The sequence below is a fragment of the Saccostrea echinata genome, unplaced genomic scaffold, assembly GCF_033153115.1.
Source record: "Saccostrea echinata isolate AGI-Se365-2 ecotype Australia unplaced genomic scaffold, CSIRO_AGI_Sech_v1 ptg000032l, whole genome shotgun sequence".
NCBI lineage: Eukaryota > Metazoa > Mollusca > Bivalvia > Ostreida > Ostreidae > Saccostrea > Saccostrea echinata.
In genome coordinates, this window is record NW_026889781.1 from 2,577,995 (window position 1) to 2,603,966 (window position 25,972).

At 33.6% G+C, this 25,972-nt stretch overlaps 1 long non-coding RNA gene across 1 annotated transcript; it reads left to right on the forward strand.

The window, feature by feature from the left end:
- The first annotated feature begins 2,341 nt into the window (after positions 1-2,341).
- LOC133197945 (uncharacterized) lies at positions 2,342-3,982 on the forward strand. Its single transcript, XR_009722454.1, has 3 exons — positions 2,342-2,785; positions 3,589-3,724; positions 3,866-3,982. It is a non-coding gene; the product is annotated as an uncharacterized LOC133197945 (long non-coding RNA).
- The last annotated feature ends 21,990 nt before the right edge of the window (positions 3,983-25,972 follow it).

Genomic DNA, 25,972 nt, shown 5'->3' on the forward strand with positions numbered 1-25,972 from the left:
GATGACTATGCCATTGTGTGAATAATTATTAAACCTATCATTATCAATGATAGGTTACAATCATGGACACAAGGCAATGTCACTAAACAATGAATGTTGGACCTGATGTGCTAAACAGTCAATAAAATCTATAGAATTAATATAAACTAGGAAAAAAGATCTTTTTTTCCCTTCCCTTGTCTTTCTTTCTGAATTAATCAATTTTAGCCAAAATAAAAACATTAAAAATTATTTAAATTAAAAAAAATAAATAAATTAAAACAGAAATTTAAGAAAAGTTAAGTAATTATTTGAATATTTAGGATTTAGCAATTACACCACTATAACTTACAACTTGAATTATATCTCACCAAAAAGTGCCAAAATAAGGTTACTCACCATCTTGCCTTCGATTCTAATTAACAGATTTTAAGAGGACACAGCAAGAAGTCAAAATTTGATTTTTTGCATAGTTCAAAGACAGGGATATTCCTATATTGCTCAAGTAGTTTGTAAACTTTCCCTGTAATTGTTGTGAGCCGAGACAATCCAACCATATACAGATTTTTCCCCTTTTTTTCTGTTTTCGTTTTCTGTGGAAATCTGTGCTTTTCAAGAGCAATTTATCCATTTTATCTCTAAAAACAAGTCATTACTAATGTCCACAAGTCCCCTGACTTAAATCCCATAAAATGACATATATATCTTCATACCGAGATTTTTAATCTATAGAAATGAACCTTATTGAGTTTGAAAACTATTCACTTTAGACTGCCATCTGACCTGTTGCAGACAGGTATATATTACCCTGAGGAGTATATTTATCACATCTGGGCCTGTACAAAATGGCAACAGTCAGGATCAAATCATCGTAATCTTCATTAAATAACAATAAACACACAAAGAATTGCAATGAAATAGATAGAGACACATGTACAAAAGGTTTAATTTCTCGTGTGAAACATGTACTAAGTCTGTTGTTAAACTTTTTCCTCGCCATTCGATTTGGTCCCTCGCTTCGCTCTGCACCAAATCTCATGGTGCTCGGGAAAAGTTTACCAACATATACGTAGACACATATCATAATAATATTGATCATTATGTTTGAAACCAAGTAATTGATGGTCAGAAAAGTGAACCGGAAGTAATCTAAATCTGATTTAACATCCATTTTTCCAAGATAAGTCCCTTTTCCCAGTGCCCCTATCATGTCTAAAACCTCGTCAAAAGAAGTGTTATGAACAGAACAAGATTCAGGATGTATGAAATCATTAACACTAAAATTAGAAGGATATAAAAGGTGGTGGATGAGACGCCAAACCCATCCTTTTTTGCTACGACCCCAATAGATGATAGCTTTAAGTTAGATAAAGGCTCATGTATAAAAGGGCCTGCTATGCAACCCAAAGAAATTTCCTTGTCATTTGTTTTCCTTTAGGCTCTTTAGGATGATCGTTCACAGAAACTAAGTTATCACAGATTGTTGACACTCTTGGACCTTCATAATGTAGATAAAAACCTAATGCAAAAGCGTTCTTTAACTCATTAGCTATAGTTTGATTTGGAAAAAAAATGCCAGGTCAGGACACATAATGTTCAAGTTAATTGGAGTTAAACCTGTTCTTACAAAAGGAACCTGTTGAATATTTGCTGCCTGACTGACGAAAAACTGAAAAGGGAGCTTGAAAAGCCCTTGAGGATGATATCCTCTGCACTGCTTGTTTATCAGCACAATGAATAGTAGGATGTTTGTTTCAACACTTTAAACAATGGTGTTAATATTGGTTTTGTATGCGACAAGAACCTTTGTTGTTGTACTCATAACAAAATTTTGAGTTGCCCTGAGGATTCTCATATACTGACTGAGGGTTATGTAAAGAAGCTATAGTTCTGGGTCAATCATGTCCCAGGATATACTGGTACTGGTATCTTTGGCTCTTTTAATCGAAATTGTCGGTCATATTCTTTCCAACCTAATCCCACTTTGGGACTTGGAGACCGGTCTTTCGGATGAGACTGTATAAACTGAAGTCCTGTGTCATAGTAGGTTCTGGCACGAAAAAGATCTCTCACAAAATTTGCAGCTCAATTCAAGCTAAAACTGTAAAATTCGAGCATTTACTGTTAGTAAAGATATATTTGTTAGTAAAGATATATAATATAATTTATCGCCACTTTATCTACATAAGGAACATAAAATCACCATGCAATCTCCATCTCCTATGCAAAGGTGTAGAGATAATCCGAACTAGTTTCTTCAGAAGCTGTAGTTCAATTTCAATATGCTGTCAGCTGATTTCTGAGACATTTCCTTTATCGAATAAATGTAAATCACTTACTTGTACATTAAGGTCGAGACCGATAGCAATCACGTGATTGATAGAATTCGCATATTAGCACGTGCTGTTTTTCCGGATTCCGCAACGCCGCCAAATAATAGTCCTCATTTACACATTATTGTCTATGCTACAAGATGGCCGACGAAGCAGTCGAGAAAATTTCCTCGTTTAAAAGACAAAGTTTCCATACATATTTAATCTTGACGGTCCTCGAAATTGAAGCACCTTAATAAGAATCGAAATGAAAATGAGACTGAAACCGACCATGAACTTATTTTTTTGTGAAACTACTCCTTGTCGACTGCAGCACCACGTGGATGCCGGTATCGGTGTCTGATGTGGTTTTGAATATAGACATTAACTGATGAAAGGCCATGACCCTGCAGATGTTAATTGGTATGATGGAAGAAGTAAAAATTTTTGCAGAACAAATGTTTTGTTTGCAGTGTCCGTTTCAGATACATCAGGTGAATATTACGACTATGGTGCATGTTTGTTGTTAACGTACAGGTCTGGTACAATCACTAGATTTAGCTACGTAGCTTGAATTACCTACAAAAGTTTTTTTTACCTAACTAAAGTAGTTTTATTTAGCTACATAGTCAAACTTATTTTATGACCAGACTCTTACTTCTTGAATGAAATAACAAGACCAGACATTTCTGGTGAACATGATAAAGGCCGGATTGGTAATTATTTAGCACAATGTGAAGTAATCATACTTTTCTGTGCCTAAATGCACACCAGGTTGTGTATAGTTACTCAAACAATAGAAATACACATTTTGCTTAAAGTTCAAATACAGAAATGTGTAAACTTTCTCTGCTTTGGGTCGCTTTTTAAATATTAATCCCTTGTATAAATAATAGTGGACATTTACTTGCAATTCTAGATCTTTTGTCTTTTTGAAATAAAAAAGCAAATTTGTAAAAAGTTGCATTGAAATAGCTAAATAAAGCTACCCAAAGTAGCAAAATAAAGTTACAGTAACCGTCTGTAGGTAATTCTACCTATGCAGATGAATGTACTGATTGTACTGGACCTGTTTGATACTTAACATTGTATATTATTTAACATGTTTAAGTACATGTATTTTACATGTTAACTTATGAACCATATACATAGATGATAAATTACAGTTTAAATAAATGCAAGTTTATGTAATAATTATGCACATGTAATAAATTATGTATGTATTTGTTGTATGCTCAAAAGGGTCCTGATTATAAACAGATATTATAAATACTAAAAGAAATATTAAATACTACAGGTGAAGCAAAATATGGAGTAGGCTAAGGCAGTGTATTCAGCATTCTTGTGGAAATAATGTGGCCATTCAAATCAAGTGTCAGCTGGAAAGAGGAATATCAAGGGTGCTTTTTACATTAACTTCAAAGTAGCCATTGGTTTGTATTTAAAGCTTAATTTGTTTCAAAATTTTAGTCCTTATATTCTTAAGTTACACACCATAATGTACAAACTATTGTATACATGTAGAAGCATTTTCTCAAGTCAATAATTTTTCAAAGTTCATATACATATTTCAGGAAAATTCAAGACAGATCTGCTACAGTAACTGTACATAAAGTAGCATACATGTGTGACAGGAAAGGAGGAAAATGTATGGCTGGACCGAGATTCTAACCTGGGACCCCTGCATCACTAGTCAGGTGCACTATTGACTTAAATACATGTACCGGTAAATGCTTGTGTATAGACATACAAAAAAAAAAAAACACATTGTAAATTGAATTAAAAACTGAATACATGCAACCAAAAATTATAAAATGTAAAGATGTCTTCTAACTTGAATGAGATTGTTTCAACTATAACACCAAAGAATTGGTATGATAATCTGAAGAAGTCAGTACAATGTATTGTTAAAAACTTATGAGACATGGTTTTTTAACAATACATGTACATACTGACTTCTTCACATTATCATACCTAAATTTACAAAAAATTAAATTTACAAATTAAATCAGAATTGTTCATAAATTCTACAATATCTTTTAAATAGATCAAGCTATCTACTTTAATTTTTATTGTTTTATCTTCATGTTACAGATCTTATGGACATACATGGTCCTTTGCTATATAATCAAGTGTCATATGCAGTGTTACAAAAGAATATTGGAATTATGTCAATAAGGTAATTAGGACAAGACTGGATATAAAACCAAGGAATAAGAATGATGTAAAAAATGTATTTTAATTCCACATACAATAGTTACTGTATGTGTACATAAATTGGCGTATTTAAAATTTAGCGCAATTACTGGGTGTGGAATTTTTGGCAAAATCATGAATTCGAGCTATATATGTCCCTGCTGTATATTGTATTTATAAATGATTTCTTAGCAGTATTCTTGAATTAGCGCATCGTTTTTGTGCCAAAGCCGCTAAAATATGAAGCCCGCTTTTTTAAGTACACATACAGCATGTTGCTAGTTGCTGTATGTATTGTTTTACATTGAAGATGTTTCATTGACAGGTACATGTAGTGTTTTTTCCACAAAAACTTTATCCTTTGGCCTTAACTCTTAAACAATTATTGCTGGGTCTTTGTATTTCACATGTTTATTTCTTTTTTTAACCCCATGATCTTGGCCTTAGAGTGTGACTACATTGAGAAACTAGAATATGTAATCTTTACCTATATATACCAATTTTTTTTTTTTTATTTAGACACTTCATTAATCCAGTCAGAAATGTCTTATATTCATAATATAGACATAGTCATACCATGTTTGCAGTGTAAGAAAGAAGTAATACATGTATTTTAGTTCTTTAAATATTAAAATAATTTGTTCATTTCAGAAAAAGAACTACCAGAAGGATACAGTAAAGAGGAAACAGACATATCCCACCCATTAGATATGTGCTTCAAAATCTGAATATACAGAATGAATTCCACTCATTGCAGGCAGCTCCTTCTGAAAAGAATACCTTTGTTGTATTGACATAGAATCAACAGAATTGTCCGGTTCCTTGAACATGACACAACTGGATGCATATGATGGCAATTAAAGATTCATACAAGTGTACATTGATCTTCGTCAGCCAATAAGCCAAAAAACTATAGCTAGCAAAATAACAAGTTTATCTTACTTTTCCAAATGAATCTTAATGGTTATACATGTACATGTAGCATCAACATTCATCAAGCATTGTTATATTTCTTAGATTTTCTTAAATCAAATCATCTTTTTCTTGTTGCAGGTCATAATGTTGTATCAAATGACATTCCAATTTTCTTGAAATTACTTGAGGAGTTTGGACTTCAGGAAAAACTTACATATTATTGAATGTATTCACTTTATTTTGTTGAATTACATCCCGAGTTTAAAAGTTGTACACCATCATATACATTTTATGGTGGGATTCCTCTAACTTTTATGAACCTGTGCGTAAAATCTATACTTAAAAGTTACATATTATTACCTTTAATAGATTATATGTTCTTACATAAATTATTACACTATTTTTGTATGTTTCTAATGATAACCGAATCACTCTATTACCCCGCACTTTTTACCATGTGATGCTTTAGTGTATTAATATCTGACTACTGATGACCAGGCAGTCTTCATTAAACAGTGAAACACATAACTCATGCTTTTATTTGAATATCTTTAAGACAAGGATAACATACTGTGGATTAATTCTGTTTACAAAACTTCATAATCACTGGGTATTCTTATACATGTTATACATGTATTTGGAATGAAAAAGGAATTATTAAAGGAAAGTGAAATTGATACTAATTGTCAAAGGAAGATTAAAAGACCAGTTTATTTATGCACAGAATTGGTCAAAAGATATTGTCATTGATAATTCATCCAAGAATCATATGTATAATAAATCTATCAAAGTCAATTTTAACGATATAAAGGAAAGTTCATATCTGTTTGAATGTAAGTGCAAAAAGGTCAACCAGGGCAACATGTGTCTAGGATGTATAAATATTTGCTTTTGTGATATAAAATGTAATTTAGAAGAATATTACAAAGAATTAACTCATTTTCTGTGAAATATTTTTATGAATTCTTTGATAATCTCTCTTAGTCACCATATTCTTCAAAAGTGCATCCTTTGTAAAGGAAGGGGGGTAGGGTAGGGTGTAAGATAATAAACTTGCGCCAGGTTGAAATTAAACCCCATTATGTAGTATGATTTTTTTCTGAAATATAAGATACCTATTGACTAACTATAATATGCAATACAAAAAGAAATTTGATGGGTAATTTTTTCACAGTGGAAGCAGAAGTGTGAGTCTTTGAGCAATGAATAGGCAATATTTTAACGTAATTTGACCATGCATCTTGGTGAATGTAATTCTGTTTTTCGTTTACAATGCTTGATAATTTTAAGATTGATGTCAAATATTATTTCATATAGACAGATGTTTGAATTCATATAAGACAAATGATAATTAATATATCAATAAAAATTTTATAGCCCTCTTCATATCTTCTTCTTATATTATTTTACCCTGCTTTTTCAGCTCTTCAGTGGATGATGAAGGCTATATTAAAATTATCAAATTTCTCTTAAACTAGCCCGATGACCTACCTTGAATTTTTAATAAGATTAAGAACAAAGACTCAACACAAACATATATAAAATTCAGAAAATTTCAATGGTTAGTTTTTTTGTTGACAACCTGTCAATCTCTACCTTAATATAACAAAATCATTTTTACTTACCGGCATACCGCCTGACTTTCACTGGCACTGCCGCATTGTTGATATCAAGCACATGGCCTAGGTCACGTGATTATATCCGGCAGACAAACGTTTCCTTTTGTCAAGCGTCCAAATAATAATTTGTCTCGAAATTGGTGAATGATTATCATTGTGTATTCTATCAGAATCATACAAACTTTTGATTTTGTCAAGCGTCTAAATAATAATGTTGCATCTTTTCTGGTCGAGATCATTATTGTTGGAGTACCACACATTATAATTATTGTATGATCAATGTGGAAAATTATTATTATATATTTTTTTAATTAAATCTTTTACACATATTTCAAATACATGTACAAACATATATGTAGATATATGTATTAACAGAATCAGAATAGAAACTAATTTTAGTTGAAAATTATTCAAACTCTGTGTAAAAGTTTATTGAGAGAGAGAGAGAGAGAGAGAGAGAGAGAGAGAGAGAGCACCCGCGTTTACCAACTTGTGGGGAACTCACACCTGACAAAGGACCTTTCTTATGGGGAAAGTTGAGAATTGTGGGGAAATCTCTCGTTCCCCACAAATATGGTCATGGGTATTTTTGGATTCTACGTAGTCTACTGATAAAAATTAATCGATTTGTTTTCATTTTCGAAAAAATCCCCATAAGTCGGCAAATTAACCCACATTCTGTGTTCTCACTGCACCGTAAAACGACTGTTTGGGGATGCTGGGAAATGTTCATTCGGAATGCAGCGGGGTTTAAACTGGTCCCCCTAACATCGTAAACTTTCAAAGGCTAACAAGGAGCGGAAAACCAACTTATTGCGGGTAATGGCGGCTCCGAGGTGACAGTCATGTGGTAAGTAAAGTAGTTAGATATTTTATTATTTATTAGGCATACAACAACCTGCTTAGCTTTAGACACGTAAATCATGCGTGAAGTAATGCATATAGTAGTACATGTAGTTCGTAGTAGAAAAGTAACATTTAACCATGTAGTGTAACGTGAAACTTTGGCTCACTTCAGAGTCGTCGATTTTATTTTATAATGCTATTAATCCTGTAAAGAAATAAGAATTTATTTTCAATATTTAACCCCCGGGACCTGATAGGCGTTGGAAGGTTGTACTTTCTTTTTTTATACAGTACCCATGTAGAAATATGTTAGATGGTGGGACCGTTAGTGAAGGCGGAGCCATTGAGAAAGCAACCTTTCAAATCACAACATTTGTGCTATCCACAGTGCTATAACACTGTGTTATAGTAGTAGAGAGTGTGAATTTTTATAAATATTGTAAATGTTCGCTGAAGGCTGCAGACATGTAGTTGTTCTCTCCCCCCTTTTTGTTGTAGCATAGTTAAATCATAGTGCATAGATATACATGTAATTGGTTTTAAAAGAAGATGGAACCCCCCCCCCCCCATGGTATATTAAAAAAAAAATCTGGCTTAATTATGAATTATACAATTCTCTAAAGATAAAAGGGCCATACTTTTTAAAATACCTGTGTATGAAAAAACGAACAGGATAATCATGCAATTCTCATGAAACTAAGAGATTGATTGATTGATTGTATGCTGTTTTACATCCCATTCGAGAATTTTTCACTCATGACATATAGAGACGTCACGTACCATATATACTGGTGAAGGGCTTGACCTTTACTCGGCACTCCAGGCCATTGAGCAGTGAGGGATCTTTATCATGCCAATGCTTACCATGACACGTAGAATTTTTGCCGTCTAATATCCTGGATGAAAGAATACCCAATTGAAAGATATTATTAATCACATATTACTTGAGATTCTGCCCAAGATACAACCTATAAAATCTAATTATTATCCAGATTCAATAAAAGGTGGTGCAAGTGATATGATATATTCCATGAAAAGATATAAGTTAACCAGTACTAGTATTCAGGTGTTAGAAAAATATTAGATTGATAAATCTGTCTTTAGTTTTCTAACTCTACCAGTTGCAAAGTGTAGCAAGCTAAGTGGTAGAGCTTGTTGAATACAATTCTTAATTCATAAAACAAGCGCTTATGAAAAGCACTACAGTAAAGCACAAAGTTTAACATGTTTAATGAATTCACGCTTACAATCCCAGTGACTTTAAAATATATTATAAACTTAATACATATATGTAAAATAAATTATAACAAAGCATACTCATCTGTCTCTTGCACTTCGATCATTATTCATGTAAGCTTGCTTCACTGTAGTATAAATTCACATCTTAAGAAGGTATTTCCCCTTCAGAACAAGTAATAAAAAAGCTTAAAGTCAGCATGATGATAAATCACATATGGAACATTTATAAATAACTAAGGATTCAAGATATTTATTTTTTTTTATATACTTGTACATGTGTTGGTATGGTAGTGTATGATACACAGCTTCTTTAATACTGGCTTGGGCTAGTGGGTTAAACTTGAACACTGTACCTCAATTGATAGAACATTGGACTGGCATGCCAGGGAAGGGTTCAAATTCAGTCAAAGACACAAAATTATGTCTCTAGTACATTAGTGTCATAATCTTGTATATAAATATTGCTTTTTTAAAAGGTAGAGGTGGGATGATTATTGATATACCGATAAACCAATACATACCAATATTTTCTGCTAAGATACGGTTTATGATACATGCATTGAAATATCGGTACGAAACGATACATGAACGGCCTATCAAAAAATTGAAAATGGCGGCTTGTACAAAGTGAAGAGATGATATTGGTATTGTAGATGCTCTTTACAACTAATAAGTCATAGATAAGAGGGAAACCATTTTCACTCTTGAGCATCCTCAGAAGATGGTACTGTACATAGAAAAGTTCAGTATGTAAAGCATCAGAAAGTATCGTTTCCACAACAGTTAATATTATTTGTTAGTGTCCATCTGCACTAACAGCCAGTAACAAAGCATGGATTCTCAAATTTCATTAAAAAGAATTTGAAATTTTGAAACAAATTGGAAATTAAACTTTTCTGGAGAAATTGGGAAAATCAGCCGGGGTCTGGGGGCCACTCTCACTGGACGAGCCCTGCTGGGGGGGGGGGGGGGGGGGGGGGTGCAATTTCAGCATTTAAAGGACTTATCGCATGTTTCTTAATTATTTGAAATTAAAAGTGTAAAATGTTCCTTATGACCCCAGTTAATAAATTTTGTGTTTTTACTGCGGATAAACCGCGGTAATTAACCAATTATTGACTCAAATGAAAAAAACCTGAATTAAAAATCTAAGTTAATTAGATAGCGATCACGTGACCCTGTGACGTCAAAGGCGGCAATGGTTGATCAGCTCTTCACGTTAAGCTTACTAAAATATACACGATACAACCTGAATTTTCTGCATTGTGGCCGAGCAAATCACTGATTTTATCGATATGAAATTGAATATCCAACCTTATATTTTAGAATTGTCAGCAAGAAAAAATCTGAAAAATCTGTTAACATTGTAAAAATAGCAGTGACGATATCGAAGGAGACGCGGCGAAGACGAAGAAACTCGCCATCAGAATACAATTTGATTTGTCATCTTACCACTTGTATTAACTTATTTGATTCACAAATTTAATATTGTATTACTTTGTTATTCTTCGTTTTTAGCATAACATCAATTTACTTATGTTTTGTAAAGGATGGGGGTCTTGAAAAATAATTTTCCGTTCACGAATCATTGTCGTAATCGGAGCTGTACAGATTCTAAATGTTTCGAATAAAAATCGAAAATATCTCAAAAGCCTTATACCTTAGAACTAGTTAATGTTTCTATAGTAATTAAAAAGCACGCTAGGAATTATTTTTTTCACCATTTTTCGTAATTAAGCTGCATTTGTCGTTGATAACTCCATAAATAGTGTGCATATTCTCATCTCTCTATCACTGAATTGTCGCCTATGATGTCAGAGCTGTATTTCGCTGAAATCCGACTGAAATATGCATATTGCCGTATTTGAATTTCAACTCTCAATATCTCTTAAAATATTATTTCAACAACGTTTATTGTAGTCAGTATTTTAATAAACAAGGTTGTAGATAATATTTTCATAAAATTACGATTTTTGAAAGATCATGCGATAAGTCCTTTAAATGACCATTTAGAGTGCATAAAATAGCAAAATAAACCATATTTCAGATCTTCTGAAAATTTTTATGAAGGAAAATAAAATATTAGTACTTTTCATTATTGTAAGGGAAATTTTGTACTCATCAAATGGGGAAAATGGGATACTCAGGGGAAATTTTCTCTTGAGAAAAAATAAGTCTGCATATCAGTAGTAAATATGCCCTAGAATATCGTTTTGTAAATTTTTAGTCAATGAAATTGATGAACTTCAAGTATCAATTTCAAAGCACATTTGATTTGTTTGATTGTTTATTGTTTAACATCCCTCTTGAGAATTTTTCAATCATATGGAGACGCCACCACTTGCCGGTGGAGAGCTGCAAATTTTGACCTATGCTTGGCACTCAGGGCCATTGAGCAGTGAGGGATCTTTTTTGTACCAGCACCTCCTGCAACACGGGACCTCGGTTTATACGGTCTCATCCGAAGGACCGGTCTCCACGTCCCACAGTGTGATTTGAACCCGTGACGTAAGGATCAACTCCTTACTCTAACCACTGCGCCACGCGGGCGACCACATTGATTTGATATAGAATGATATAGAATCTTGATTTATTGTCAAGAAGACAAATATTGAAATAAAATACTAAATTTTTGTGTCGCCTGCAGAGCAGAGTGGCACTAAGAGATCACTTTACCCGGTGTCTGTCTGTCCATCTTTCACACCCTATATCTCAAAATCTATAAGAGGTACATGTATGGATTTGTTATTTTGCACATATATTGCTTGGCACTATGGCTTTTGTAAATTACCATCATGGTTACCAACCTCTTGACATCTGACTTACTTTTCAAAATAGTTCATAGGGCTGATTTACAGCATATTTTTTGACATTTAAGAGGTATTTCTATGCCATTTAGCATACATGTGCACTGTTTATCGTAACACAATATGAAAAATACCAGCATTACAATCCACTTGACCTTGACCTTTGACCTACTTAACAAAAAAATACAGTGAGGAGTTTATTTTAACTTATGACTTTTGAAATTTGAGAGACAGGATCTTGATAATTAGCATTTATACATGTTTATGAGCTCATGATACTGTAATTGAATCTGTATGATATTCAGTTACCACATAAACTTGTATTTAAATTAAATACTATGCAAATACATTGGGACGAGGTATTCCACAATGGATCGTGTTAAGACTGACAATTGCTGTAAAGATAGACTGAAATCTCTTTTGGAGGATTCTTGGAAACACGTTTAGCTCATGATAAAGTACTTTGAAACTGTATGAAATTCAGTTAACACACATGTAAATACAATGAAAATACTTTGGGATCAGTATTCCACAGATGAAAATGGATTGTGTAGAGTGACAATTGCAGTAAGGACAGGCTGAAATCTGTTTTGGAGGATTAATTGTTGGAAATATGTATTAATAAAATGATTAAGTAGATATTTCTAATAATTTCAATTAATTTATTCATTTGAGGGTTAAAGAACCATATTTTCTTTGATTGTTAGATTCTATTGGAGTCTTATAAATACTATCCATGGGTGCCAGTTTTTCTTTTGCAGGCAAATGCATGAACTATTTTGCTAAAAGTATTAAATAAAAAGCTGACAATTTTAGATTTTTTTTTTCACCTTTAAGGAAGCTACAGAGCAGGCGACACGTGTTCCTTTAAACACTCTAGTTTTAATTTTATAGTTTTCATATATATTTATTATAATATCGAGATGCGTATCTGCATATCATGTTATATGTATTGAGATACGTATCGGATCACAAGATCTACCTGTTTTGTCCCGCCCCTATAAAAATGTTTGCTTTTGATGAACTCGATTGCTTTGACAATGATCATCATATAGGTACTCATTGAAGAAGAAAAGAAGAACCGGGAAGACCTGTTGTTTACATGATACTTAAATTTGCACCAGTCTTGCAACTTTATTTGTTATTGACATGAACAATATTTCAATTTTTTTTTTTTTAGAAAAAGTATAAATCTCAAAAGTTCAAGGGGTCACAATCTTTAAATTATACCAGTACGTCATGTATTTTTAAAAAATGTGAAAAGTTAAAACAGTACAAAAAAGATGAATGATTCAATCCCAGATGAAGGACTTGATCTCGCCCCTCCAGATAAAGCAAAATGTCTTTTAAAACTATCTAAGTTGATGCAAAGATTACATATTATATTTTATTTCTTAAGTGTGTCGAGACAAGGTCAGTTGTATTGAGAGCTCTGACAAATTATATTTGCTATTGGGGTCAAAAATTGGTGTTGAGTGATGTAGCTCATAGACTTTTCTTGTGATCATGGGTAAAAATAAACACATAATCTAATGAAAAAATTTAATTAAATTGTGTAATACAGCGCAAAACTATTATTGCAGATTTTGGAGTTTTCACAACAAGAGCAAACTTAAGGCAACTTTCTTCTTGAAAATTTTGGAGACTGAGAGGCAGATGTTAACAGACATTCGTGTGACTCTGCATGGAATTGGAGGATAAGAGTATATAACTGAATGTGCTCTGTCTGGATTTCTGTATGGTACGTGACAGAAGGCATTGGTTAGTCAAGATAACTGTAAAAGATTATAAGTAAACAATTATCATTAGTTCTCATTTTGAAATCTATGTTTCCATTACCATAAAAAAAATATTCACTGACCTCATTTGCTGACCTCATGGTTATTCAGTCTTTGAAATGTACTTTTTTGTTTTCAATCGATCTTACTTGAAAGGAAACTCGAATTAATTTTGTGCTAATTTTAGCCCTTTTTAGCTCACCTGAGCCGAAGGCTCAAGTGAGCTTTTCTGATCACATTTTGTCTGTAGTCCGTCTGTCTTTCTGTCCGTCCGTCTGTCTGTAAACTTTTCACATTTTCGACTTCTTCTCCAGAGCCACTGGGCCAATTTCAATCAAACTTGCCACAAAGTATCCTTGGGTAAAGGGGATTCAAGTTTGTTCAAATGAAGGGCCACGCCTTCTTCGAAGGGGAGATAATTAAGAATTTGTGAAAAATTAATGGCATCATTAAAAAAATCTTCTTCTCAAGAACCAATGTGCTTGAAAATATGAAACTTATGTGGAAGCATCCTCAGGTAGTGTAGATTCAAGTTTGTTCAAATCATGACCCCTGGGGGTCGGGTGGGGCCACAATGGGGGATCAAAGTTTTACATAGGAATATATAGGAATAATCTTTAAAAATCTTCTTCTCAAGAACAGCAAAGCCATGATTGGTCATATTTATATGGTAGCATCCTCATGTAGAGTAGATTTAAATTTGTTCAAATCATGACCCCCGGGGGTCAGGTGGGGCCACAATGGGGGATCAAATTTTTACATAGGAATATATAGGAAAAATCTTTAAAAATCTTCTTCTCAATAACAGCAAAGCCATGATTGGTCATATTTACATGGAAGCATCCTCATGTAGTGTAGATTTAAATTTGTACAAATCATGACCCCCGGGGGTCAGGTGGGGCCACAATGGGCGATCAAAGTTTTACATAGGAATATATAGGAAAAATCTTTAAAAATCTTCTTCTCAAGAACAGCAAAGCCATGATTGGTCATATTTACATGGAAGCATCCTCAGGTAGTGTAGATTCAAGTTTGTTCAAATCATGACCCCCGGGGTCGGATGGGGCCACAATGGGCGATCAAAGTTTTACATAGGAATATATAGGAAAAATCTTTAAAAATCTTCTTCTCAAGAACTGCAAAGCCATCATTGGTCATATTTACATGGAAGCATCCTCAGGTAGTGTAGATTCAAGTTTGTTCAAATCATGACCCCCGGGGGTCAGATGGGACCACAATGGGCGATCAAAGTTTTACATAGGAATATATAGGAAAAATCTTTAAAAATCTTCTTCTCAAGAACTGCAAAGCCATGATTGGTCATATTTACATGGAAGCATCCTCAGGTAGTGTAGATTCAAGTTTGTGCAAATCATGACCCTCGGGGATAGGGTGGGGCCACAATGGGCAATCAAAGTTTTACATAGGAAAACATAGTACAAATCTTTAAAAAATACTGTTTCTTAAGAACAGCAAAGCCATGATTGGTCATATTTATATGGAAGCATTCTTAGATAGTGTACATTCAAGTTTGTTCAAACATGACCCCTGGAGGTCGGGTGGGGCCACAATGGGTGATCAAAGTTTTACATAGGAATACTTAGGTTAAATCTTTAAAAATCTTCTACTCAAGAACAGTAAAGCCATGATTGGTCATGTTTAAATGGAAGCATCCTCAGATAATGTAGATTCAAATTTGTTCAATTCATGACCCCCCCCCCCCTCCCCCCGAACCACTTTTATATTGAACTTTTCAACCTTTCAAGACTGAACTGATTTCTGCTTTTTCCTAGCTGTAGTGCTCAGGTGAGCGATGTGGCCCCTGGGCCTCTTGTTTTCAAATGAAACCCTAAGTCACTCAGATAACCTATTTGCTATCTGCTTTTGTCCATCCTTCTTTAACATTTGAATATTTTTAGCTTCTTCTCTGGAACCAATGAACCAATTTCAACCAATTTTGGCAAAGAATATTTAGTATCATGAAGGGGAACAAAAATTGTGAATTTTATTATCTCTGCCATCCCCCTTCCTTTGGGCCTGAGGGATGGGGCGAAATGCATTAAATTTATTGCAATCTTTAAAAATCTTCTTTTATTACTCCTGGAAATCAAGCAGTTGAATTGCTGCCATGGTTGAATAAGCATTAAGCCCTCTATCAAAATTTTGAAATTCCTTGCCCCAAGGTCAGGGGTTCCGATGTTAGGGTGGCACTCCATTGATTAAATATGGTGAAAATGCATTATTTCTTTGAAAATATTCTTCTCTGCACCTGGATATGAAGCAGACAAACTAAGTACAAAGTTATGCTGAGCACCTTTTCCAAAATTATTAATTTCATGGCCCTTGGATACTGGATAGAGGGTTCTGGTGTTAGGATGGGGCTTTAATGATAATTATAGTGAAAATGCATTAATTCTTTGAAAATCTTCTTCTCTGTCTCTGATTATTAAGGGAAAAAAAACTAAGAGCAGGTTATAATGATCAAAGGTGCTTCTTCGAAAATTGTGAATTTCATAGCCCCTGGATGAGAGGTTGGAGGGTGTGGTCTGTGGATAATACAGGTATAGTGAAAATGCATTATTTCTTTGAAAATTTCTTTTCTGCTCCTGAGTATTGAAAACAATACTAAGTTCATGGTTGTGATGAATAAAGTTGCCTTTTCCATAATTTTGAATTTTATTCCCCAAGGGGTCAGTAGTTTTGGTCTTAGGGCAGGGCCTTATTGGTTATATAGTGAAAATGCATTATTTCTCTGAAAATCTTTCTTTTTTGATCATGTGCATCAGGTTACCAATCTTAGTACATAGTTATGATGAGTAAGAGTGCCTCTTATAAAATTGTGAATGTCATGGCACTTGGTTGGGGATTCTGGTGCTAAGGTATGGTTCTATTGAATACACAGTGAAAATGCATTAAATTTTTGAAAATCTTTCTTCAAGTTGCTTCTGGGTATAAAGCAGATAAACTGAGCCCATGGTTATCTTAATCAAGGGTACCTCTTCCTGATTTGTGAAATTTGTGCCTCAGTTGAGTGGGGCCACAATTTTGGATCAGTTTTACATAGAAAAACATAGGAAAAATCTTTAAATAAAAATTAACTGTTGAAGAAAATAAAGCCTTGGTTAGTCATATTCATATGGTTGCATCTTCAGGTAGATTCAAGTTTTTTTTTGTTTTTTTTTTCAGTCGTGATACCTTGGGGTATAGGACTGGCATAAAAAATCTATGCAGAGTGTTTAGATGCCTTTTATTCTGATGTAGAACTTTTTTTTATTTATCAGTCAGACATTCAGCTGTATAATACACTGTAGTGTACATACTGATGCATCAGTTGAAAAAAAATTTCTCTCAGTGTCATTTTTAGCTCACCTGAGCTGAACGCTCAAGTGAGCTTTTCTGATCACCCATTGTCCGTCATCTGTCGGTCCATCTGTCTGTAAACTTTTCACATTTTCAACTTCTTCTCAAGAACCACTGGGCCAATTTAAACCAAAATTGGTACAAAGCATCCTTGTGTGAAGGGGAGTTTAAATTTAAAAAATAAAGGGCCAAGCCCCCTTCCAAGGGGAGATAATCAAGAAAAGACAAAAATAGTGTGGGTCATTAAAAAATCTTCCTCTCAAGAACTACTGAACCAGAAAAGCCGAAACTTATGTGGAAGCATCCTGGGGTAGTGTAGAGTCAAAATTGTTCAAATCATGACCCCCGAGAATTGGGCGGGACCACTCTAGGGAATCCAATTTTTACATTGAAATATGTAGAAAATATCTTTAAAAATCTTCTTCTCAAAAACCACTTAGCCAGAAAAGCTGAAACTTATGTGTAATCATCCTTGGGTAGTGTAGATTCTAAATTGTTCAAATCATGACCCCTTGGGGTAGGGCGGGGCCACAATAGGTATTTCAGATGAAGAACAGCAAAGTTACTCAGGTGAGCGTTGTGGCCCATGAGCCTCTTGTTAATTTTTACACTTAAAAATAAGCACTATTTATATGATGTTACCCATTGCAAAATATGTTGTTAATGATGAGTGTAACATTACTACTGACTTGTTAAATGCATTAATAAATTCCAAGGGTTTCATGATTCAGTCATTCAGAACAGATCACTTTAACCTCCGACTTACTTCAGCCAAAATTCTTTGTGAAGATATAACCATATTGATAAATATTGAATTATCCGAAAATTTTACAACATACACTAATAAATGATTGATTATAATCGAGAGTAATCAATTGGTTTAAGTTAAATAAATCAAATAAATCAATGATTAAATTAACACCTATACCCCTATGATTTATAACTTTTACCTCTCTTTAATCTACTTTCCAGTCTATGCGAAAGACATCAGACCATCGAACCTGACCGATGTGCAGTGCTTCTGGCCTGATGTGTCATTTTTTACACCTGATTGTCTGATGTCTCAGTGTCTGGTTTTGAGCTTAACTATTTCGACGCAGTCATTTCAATAGTTTTTTTTTTATAAGTAAAAAATATCGTACGATTCCAGATATGTAATTAAATGTCATTAAAATCGCATGGAAGTCTACAGAATTATGTGGGAGCGATCCCTGGTAAAAGAAAAGCTGTTAGGCCTACTCAAGAGGTTTTTCGGTCTGACAAAATTTGGTTCAGTCCTTTGTATTCATTGCATTAATTAAAAATTTCACAGGACTGAATGTCCAGTGTGGTCCAAAAAACTTTCACATAGACTGACTTATAAGTTCTGAATTGATAACAGTTTTATGCAAGAAAAAATGAAAATTTGCAATAAAATTCTAATTTAAATCTAGTTAAGGAAAATTTTATATGCATCGTATCAAACATGTTCAATGTGCTTTGATTTAGAGGACTTATGAACATTATTTAGTTTCAGTACTTTTATATGTTGATTGATTCTTTAAATTTTAGATTTGGTAGATATTTATTGAAAGAATAATTTGTATCTTTAATGTAAATGTATAGTAAAATAATGCACTTCTCCAAAAGTCAGTAGTGATAAATATTCCCCACAAGTCAACAACGATAATAAATATTCCCCACAAGCCAACAATGATAAATATTCCCCACAAGTCAACAATGATAAATAGTGATAAATATTCCCCACAAGTCAACGGTGATAAAAAGTGAAAAATATTCCCCACAAGTCAGCAGCACAGGTACTTATGGATAGGACCCCCCCCCCCCCTCCCTTAGGACTTGGACTGTTGTTCTCCCTGCTGGTCTTTCTTGGTTTAAAAACATGGATGTATGGTGGTGGAAAGTGTTAAAGTAACCCCCCCCATTTTTTTGGAGTTATTAAATTGTATGTTACAAAGCAAGCAAAGAAGCAGTATTATTGGAGCTAGGTTAGGTCACATTATGAGGTCACAATTTTTCATGGGGATAAAAAAGTTTCTGAAGAACAGCAGAGCTTAAATGACTCAAGTGAGCGTTGCTGTACATTTGACATCTTTTAGAGCATCTTTTATTTAAGATTAGACTTAAGTTTATAGGAAGCTATTGATCTTAGGTTCAGTTGACTTTTTTTTTCTCTTTGAAGATATATATTTGGGGACAATCAAGAATTGGAGTGGCTAAGAATCAGATGGAGAGCAAATGTCAGTTCACATGGAATGCCAGGGTTTGCAAAGGAGGACATTGGAACTGGCTTAAGTATTCAAATTTCTGATGGCAGTTGATGAAAGAAGATGTCATACTTAGGGAAACATTAGATTAAATTACATTGAATGGTAAGACCTGGTTATTATACCCTGTAAAGTTCAGTATATAAACATGATGTATTGTAAACCAACTTTAACTTGCCTGCAAGAAAGATCTGCAATTTTCGCAACCTTCATTACTTGCAAATATTTCTCATTACAAACCAATCATAAGTTGTGACAGTGTATTATGGTAGAATATGTTTCCTTCACTGCAAAAATTAATGCTTACTGTTGCAGATAGATTTCAAGGTAAAGAATCCTGAATAAAAATTTTCGGGAATAATAGTTGGTTTACAGAATACATGATTGTGCAGTTGAACATAGGTATTTTGAACACTAATATCTCGAATACAGTGAATATGTCAGTAATTTTTTAAGTCCAAATCACTTATTATATTTAATAAGTATTTTACCCTTAGCATCTTGAATCCTCCCGATATCTCCAAGTTTTTCCACAGTTCCATGGATAGTTCGAGATGAGGGGGTTTGAGTATCAAGATTTGACATTTATTTTAACAAGTACTAGACATGTCAGGCTACCCTCCATAATTTTTACTAACCATAAAATCACTTGCCCTGACCAAACTTCTTATAATCTCATTACAAACCAATCATAAGTTGTGACAGTGTATTATGGTAGAATATGTTTCCTTCACTGCAAAAATTAATGCTTACTGTTGCAGATAGATTTCAAGGTAAAGAATCCTGAATAAAAATTTTCGGGAATAATAGTTGGTTTACAGAATACATGATTGTGCAGTTGAACATAGGTATTTTAAACAGTAATATCTCGAATACAGTGAATATGTCAGTAATTTTTTAAGTCCAAATCACTTATTATATTTAATAAGTATTTTACCCTTAGCATCTTGAATCCTCCCGATATCTCCAAGTTTTTCCACAGTTCCATGGATAGTTCGAGATGAGGGGGTTTGAGTATCAAGATTTGACATTTATTTTAACAAGTACTAGACATGTCAGGCTACCCTCCATAATTTTTACTAACCATAAAATCACTTGCCCTGACCAAACTTCTTATAATTGCTAATTTTAATTGTTAACTTTTGAAACTATCTCTTGTGCGTGTCAAGAATCTGCTAGATTAGCCATTTTGAGTCTGGTTCATTAATTGGGGGACATTAATTATGAGCCTTAAAGACATTCAACAATTTATACTAAAATTAATATCCTAAATATTATTAAATTAAATACAGAAAGTGTTATTTGGTAAGTATTTATACCATATCAATACGTTTCAGCCCAGACTTGTCTACTACAGCTAAAAAAAAAATACACTATTAATTTTTTTTTATGGCTAAAAATAACAATTGTGTTATGAAGGGATTTCAACTTACAGAGCAATGGTTGTGTTTACATTTGTACAAAGAAGATAATTTTTTTTTCAATTTTGAATATATTTATTCAAAAGACTGAAATGTATTTAACAGTTATCAACCTGACCAAAAGGTCTAGTTCACATACATGTACATTGCACACAACCATACCATTCATTTAACCAAGTTGGTCTGACGTGTCTTAGTGTTAAACCCTGACTGTATTATTATTTTTTTTCAAAATGGCAAAGTTCTTCATTTCAGATTACTGGTCAGCCATTTTTGGGAGACATGTATCAGTACTATAAAGACATTTATAGATAGGTTTATAAATACAATGCATCAGAATACATTTTTATGCCCCGCCATGAATATGGTCAGGACATATAGAGTTTGTCATATCCGTCTTCCGTCCTTCTGTCCTTCCATTATGCTTTGCATTTAGCACAGTTTAAAGCTCAGTTTTAAAGAAACTATGATAGGATCTTTTTATCAAACTTCATATGCTGATACATACCGTGGTGAATTATTCAACTGCATCAACATTTCATGATCATGGCCTTTCCTTTGACCTTGACTTACTTTTCTTAAATTAGTGTTTAGCTCAGTTTTAAAGAAACTCTTCAAGATATTTTTTATCAAACTTCATATGCAGGGATCGACATTAACGGTTGTCCGATTGCCCGGGGCAAGTAAATTCTCAGTACGGGCAAGTGAAACTGCTGATGTACTTGTCCGATCGGGGAAGTGAATATTTGATAGATTTTTTAAATCTTACATTAGTTTATAAACAAAACAATAATTTGAACATTTGATTTCTACCAGGAATATATGACATTCTTTTTGTAGTCGGAAATTCCTCGGTAGCGCCGTTTATTCAAAAATCAGGTTCGTTATTCCATTTTTCTTTCTGGGTAGTTGACAAAACTGACTTCTTAACATTTATGAAATATGATATTTAAAAATAGCTCATTTATTTACTCACCGAACATAAAGAAAACCAGTTATTCTCGGAACACGATGTATTCTGATTAGGATATTTATGTTTCAAAACATGGCCAATGTTTTTCTTTAGCGTGGCTTCAGTTTTTCAGGGGGAAAAAATCTAAATTCACAAAAAGATCATTAAGAAAATAATTTTCAAAAATATGAATTTTATTTAAAAGGAGATATTGCTGCATGGCAGTTTGAGTTTACAAGTATTTAAAATGTAGCATCACCTGCACATCAAGATATTTATCTGGCACTTAACTTGCCAAATATAGAAAAAATATCTCACTTTATTTACAATAATAAATTAAGTTATCGGTTTCCCTTCTTTCTAAATTTTGGGCAACCAAGTTTTGTATTCGGACAAGTCAAAGTTTGAGTTCACTTGCCCAAAGGGCAAGTGAATCTTTAAGTTGAAGTCTATCCCTGATATGCTAATACATACTGATGAGAGCTATTCAACTGCATCAACATTTTTTTACCTTGACCTTTCCTTTGACCTTGACCTCACTTTTCTTAAATTAGTGTTTAGCTCAGTTTTTAAGAAACCATTCTGGATAGTTTTTTCAAACTTCATATGCTGATACATACTGATGAGAGCTATTCAACTGCATCAGTCTTTTTTTACTTTGACCTTTCCTTTGACCTTGACCTCACTTTTCTTAAATTTGCATTTTGCTTAGTTTTAAAGAAACCATTTAAGATATTTCTATGTAAGCTTATGCACTTAAACAGAATTTGGTGAGAATTTATCAACTATATCTCTTTTTTTTAGATTTCAATTTCAATTCTGAAGACCGTTCATGGTATCTCAATCAGTAGAGCAATTGCTCCGTGATCGGGAGGTCTTGAGTTCGAATCCTGGCCGCGACTGACCTAAGTCATTAAAAAATGGGTAGCAACTGTTCCTTCGCCATGTGCTCGGCACTTTGAAAGTGAAAGTTGCGGGTCCTTTCGATGAGACCTTAAAAAGCTTGTCACAGCAGGCGTTGGCACTATAAAGATCCCTCACTGTTCAATGGCCCTGAGTTCCGAGTTAAGGTCAAAATTTGAAGCCCTTCACCTATATATGGTGACTTCTCTATATGAGTGAAAAAGTCTCGAATGGGACGTAAAACAACAAACAATCAATCAGTCAATTTTGAAGAAACCATTTAAGATACAAACTTCATACACTACTATTTTATAATGACCAATTGATATTTGCCCCCAAAATCAAACTTTGACAGAGAAATGCATAATTATGTTAGATATGACATCAGGAAGATGACCTAAAGTCAAATTTTCCGTAACTTTTGTAAAATGATAATATCAATGAAATATGTTAATATTGTTATGGAGTAGATTTGTGCTCTATAAATTCTAAAGTAAAAATTGAACAAATTGTGTCCATTTTGTCCTCTTTCTGAAAAATAACACAAAATCTAAATAGTCTGTGACATCCTAGAAACAAAAATTGCCAATGACCTGCTTCAAAACCATGATATTTTTTGTTAATTCAGATTTTTTATCCCCCGCCATAAAATGGCCAGGGGAATATAGTGTTACTCTGTTCTTTCATTCTATCATCATTCACTTCCCGTTCATTATCTCTGCAACAGTTGCACACATTCAACTCAAATTTGACATATGGATATGTCATTTAAAAATGCAGGTCAAGGTCGAATTTGGTTGTGGTCCGATGATTTTTGATATAGTTGTTTCTCTAGAACTTAGAAAAAAAAAAAAGAAACGTTCAGTTTCCACTCTCTTACTTTTGTAGGGATGTATGTATAAGGTTGAAATTGCATGTGCAGGTGTTTTACCAAAAAATACAGGTCAAGTTCAGATTTGGCCATGGTCCGATGATATTCGACAGAGTTATATCTCTTGCATAATTGAACTTAGAAAAAATTCAGAAATTTTCAGTTTCTGCTCTCTAACTTTTGTAGGGATGTATGTACAGTATAAGGTTGAAAAATTTTACCAAAAAATACATGTCAAGTTTGAATTTAGTTATGTCCCCTGAACTTAGAAAAAAATCTTTTGTGCAAACAAATTTAAAACTGAATATTGCATTTGAAACTTATTTAGCTGCCTGCGGAGTCATTCGTGGCATTCGACACATCTAGTTCATGTCTCCCATGTGGCGCAGTGGTTAGAGTGTCTGCTCTAGGGTCGCGGCGTAAGGAGTTGATCCTTACGTCGTGGGTTCGAATCCCACTGTGGGATGTGGAGACCGGTCCTTCGGATGAGACCGTATAAGCTGAGGTCCCGTGTCGCAGTAGGTGCTGGCACGAAAAAGATCGCTCACTGCTCAATGGCTGTAAGTGCCGTGTATAGGACAAAATTTGCAGCTCTCCACCGGCAAGTGGTGGCGTCTCCATATGAGTGAAAAATTCTCCAGAGGGATGTTAAACAACATACAAACAAACAAACAAACATCTAGTTCATACAATATATACAATTCAGGACATTTCAAGAAATTTAAATATATGACATTAAAGGGGGGGGGGGGATTTAAATAGCTCTTTTCATGTTGCATTACTAATATACCCTCGGCTGGGCATTCATGTCCTATGGACATCTTTCTTGTCTTTTCGTTCTGTGAGAAATCAAAAAATATATATATTTCTTGATTTAAAGATGTAGTAAGTTTTGGGAAGTCTTGGAATTAGTGTTTGAAAGGTATATATAAACTATGTTGTGTATAAATCTGTACTTTTGTTATATCAGAGTGCATATTTTTTTAGATAACTAAAAGAAGTTAATAGAGCAATTTATCAAATAATCATCCAATAAGTAATGCATTCATTTCATAGGTTTTTTAATGTTAAGCGCTTTGATAGAGACAGTTGTAAAAGAATATTTTGTCATCTATATATATTGAGAATTTAAAGAATTTTTAAATCAGTCAGTGAAAATAATTCCTTATCTTTATACAGTCATGTATGTACAAATGCTTTCATGATGAAATGACTATGCAACGAATGGAATAAAACATGTCACTGTCTGGAATTGTTTACTTTATGCATTCATATCAAAGTTGGCCTGTGAGGAAGGAGAAAGGTTCATGAAGTAGTATCCTTAAGGAGGCTGGGGGGTCAACAAATTAACCACAAATTAACCACCAGATTTAACTGAATTTTTTTTAGATATGATATCTTAAGCTGTCAACTATCATTTGGCAAAGAAAAATTTCAAAAATTTTAGTTTTAAAATTTGATCATTTTCTATATCTTCATATGGAGCTCTTCTTTTAAAGGAGATCAATATAGTCTAAAAATGGCCACAACCCCCAGCTTCTTTAAGGAGTATATACAGTACTTTTAAATATTCAGCAAAATTTCTTTACTTACATGTTGCCAGACATGATTAATTAATTATGAGTGTGAGGTTACAAGCCTTATAATTCTTTTATATGAAAATAATTTTAACTGCTAACATCAATTGTAATTGTCATGTTACCATGACAGTTTGTCATGATCCCAGCTAGCACTTTGGTGTGCTGAAATGTATCAATAATAAAGAAAAAGGTGGGAAATCTGTCTTGAAAAAAGGAAAATATTACAACGATTATTAAGAAAAAATAACATGAAAGAAAGCAAAGGTCATAACTATTATTATTTGAATTAATAATCGTAGCTCTCTGATTGGCTGAGATCCAATATGATAGAAAAAATACATGAATATTAAGTTCACCTGCACGTGACTTTCCAGGTGAAAATATGAATTTTTTAGCTGCAATAATGTAGCCCTCTTCAATATTTTTCATCTGATGAAAAACAAAATTGGAGAGGACTACATTGTTGCAGCTAATGAATATGGTCTACATTGGACTAAAAACACCCGTAGACGGAAGGGGGGGGGGGGGCTTTTTCTGAACGATGTCTACCATCGGTTAAGTATAAAATGTTCGTGGAAAGGCTTTTTGTACTCCCCTCTCCCTTTCTGATACAGTATAATATTGTCACCAGCGACATTATGTACCTCCCATAACTCCACATATTGTCGTCTGTTGGTATATCTTATTGCAGGTTGTACATATTTTCGCGACAAACAAAAATTGCGTACCATGAATGCGCACATATTAAGATACTGCTGATGATAATACTGATGATACTGATGAGGAAAGTAAAGAAGGCTTGGTAGCAGATAGGTTGTACATACATGTGCATATCTCTTTATTTTGAAATATCTGATATATCTATCTAAATTGCATCCTACTATTAATTTAACTTTTAAAAAGTACACTGATATCCAATGCTTTTGA